We start from the raw sequence: 3,091 nt of genomic DNA, 5'->3' as shown, positions 1-3,091 counted from the left end.
TCTTGATAAGTTGTTATACTATGATTTATATGTGTTGGTATGATGAAATTTTTTGGCTTATGAATGTTTATATAAATGCTAGGATGTTAGATCTGTGGTTGTTGATTGAAATCTAGCCAAGATTGGTAAGAGATTTGCTTCCAGGATGTCATGTATGGTTGGGACTTGAAAAGTCATGGGTGTATATGGGCTAGAACAATAAAGAAGTATTACGGGTATACGCTCATACATTAAACCATGCATATTTGTATGTCATTCCATGAATTTAGAATTTTGATCAAAGAAGATGTACAATGAAATTAAATAGACATACACCCATATGTAAAAGGATGTACGTTTGTGCGTCTTCCTTATTCAAACATGTACTCTTAAGAGAGAAATTAAGAATGATCATGCATGTTTTAAAGGTGGTAACCTATAAGCAATGAATAGGTACACCTATGCATGGCTAAGTGTATGCTCGTACAAAGAAGATAAAGTATGGTCATGACTTGGTTATGTATAGGTCATACACCGAATAGAAAGTTGATGATTTTAATTCAGATTAAGGCCTGTTAAGGTGTAAAGAGATATCTAAAGGGTAGATAACCGAGGGAAAAAGTATATATGATCTAAATAAACCTAGGTAAAGATAATGTAGACTAGATAGAAGTTTGAGAGAGTTTCAAGAGATTGTGTATTATTGGGATTGATTATCTTGATATATATATAAGATGAATCGATACCAATGGGATATAGATTCTAAGATTATAGGCTAATTAAGGGAGTATATATGACCTAGGCAGCCTATAGATATGGTGAAGTCCATCGACTGGTGTCTTTAGACTAAAAGATATTTGTCAAAATCGCATATCTGTCGATTAACTAGGACTTAACAAGATATAGAAAATCTAACAAATGGGGTTCATAGATTGATAAGCTAGGACCACGAGTTTATCGATTGGCAATGAGATTGGATAACCAAGACTAATGGTCATTAGAGTGGTTATGTCAATCCTCTTAGATTCGATTGAGATTTTGACAGCTTGAGTTTGAGATAGAGATAACCTAATTAGTAAATGAGTGAAGATATATTTTATTGAGAGATTATAGGATAATTCAATTTAACTTACTAATTATTTTGTATTAATTCCTTTCCTTTCCTTTCAATTAAAGAGGTGACGACAGTGAGGCGGTATATCAGTGAGGGAGCGACATTTGAGTAACAAACTCATAAACATCAGATAGTCATGATTATGATTGATAATTCATGATAGATTTTATTTGATTATTCTTATACATTGATGTAGAGTTTGAGATTTTATATGATTTATTTTTGGGATGATTTGAGACTTAGTTGTTATTTTCTAATATAAAGACTTTTAAGATTATTTAGATTAGATGACACTTGTGCATGTTTGATTCTAGACTTATTGATTTAAACTGAAACATCATTCATGAATATAGATTATAATAGCATTTTATCTTTAGGAACAAGACTTTCATGGTGGGATGTTACAGTTGGTAGAATCCATATTTTGAGAACCCAAACATATAAATTAGATTATATGTGCTAGAAATTTGTCATGTATGCCACAATGATCACCCACATCTACCTTCACTACAAGTAGAATTTAAATTTCTACAATTTAAATTGATCATATCTTTATAGATTATGGGTTGTTGACAAATTAAGAATGAGAAAAACATAAGGACTTGCTAGGAATCCCTTTAAAGATAACCCACATGAGGCACAAAACTTAGGGATTATTGCTTTTGTATTAAGTGACTCGATTCAAACACCATTAATACGTGATAAGACTAAAGGATCACGTAATTTGGGAAAAAGGCACTTGTTGTGAGAAAGACAAGATTGCACCTGATCTACGGATTATCAAGACCCTACCAGTATAAAAGTTTACTGGCATGAATGATCTTGTAGTAGTTGAGGAATAGATGGAAGTTGTCGAGAGTTTCATGTCCTCATTTATTATAATAGATATTGATAAGATAAGATATGTCACATACTTGCTCTAAGTGGATGCTAGATTGACTTGAATAAAATTCAAGGAGATTTTTTATGTTGAATATAAGACTACTAGCATAACCTTTACAAAAGCTTAAGAAATTCTTAATCTCTAGAAAGGGTCAAGTTTTTTGAAGGACTATGCCATGCAATTCAATTGTCTAACTAGATATGCTTGTGGATTAACAAGTTCAGGTTATAGGTGCATAGAGAAATTCATCTTAGGCTTGAACTCAACCATTACCAAAGATGTGATTATGGGAGACAACCCTCTGAGAGACAATACTAAAGGCTTGGATTAGACTCTGTGATTAGACATGTTCATGAGTAGGAAGGTAAGAGACCTAGTGATAACCTTAGTGATAGGTATCATGATTTAGCCAATTCATTCCCAATCCGAGAGTTTTCATAAGGGCAAAAGATCCTTCTAGTCAAAAGATAAGAAAGAAACAAAATCACCTATATCGCATGACCTTGAGTTGTATGAAAGCAAGAAAAATGTTGATTAGATGAAGTACAAGATACCTAGCTCAAGTGTTGGGTAATGTTAAGATAGAGAACGCCAATCTAAAAGATATACCAATAATGTGTGATTTCCCTAATGAACTTCTAGACGAGCTACCAAGGTTAACACCTAAGAGAAAAACATAATTCAGTATGGAACTACCACCCGTGTAACACTAATTTTGAAATCCTTATATAAAATGACCTCAACCAAGCTACAAAAGGTAAAGAAGTACCTCTAAGAATTAATTGATAATGGATTTATTTAACTAAGCCACTATCCCTAGGAAGCCCCAATCTTATTTATCAAGAAAAAAATATAGGTTTCTAAGGATGTGCATAAACTATCTAAAACTCAACAAGGTGATGATAAAGAACAAGTATCAACTACCCATAATCAAAGATTTATTTGACCAACTGAGGGGAGCATCAATGTTCTGTAAAATATATATGAGGTTAGGATATCACTAAGTAAGTATTATTGAAAAAGACATACCCAAGATAACCTTCAAAACTAGATATGGGTATTATGAATTCATGGTGATGCCCTTTGGGTTGACTAATGCTGCAAACATCTTTATG

Source organism: Mangifera indica, chromosome 4, assembly GCF_011075055.1.
Source record: "Mangifera indica cultivar Alphonso chromosome 4, CATAS_Mindica_2.1, whole genome shotgun sequence".
Classification (NCBI taxonomy): domain Eukaryota; kingdom Viridiplantae; phylum Streptophyta; class Magnoliopsida; order Sapindales; family Anacardiaceae; genus Mangifera; species Mangifera indica.
Note: the sequence above shows the minus strand (reverse complement) of the source record.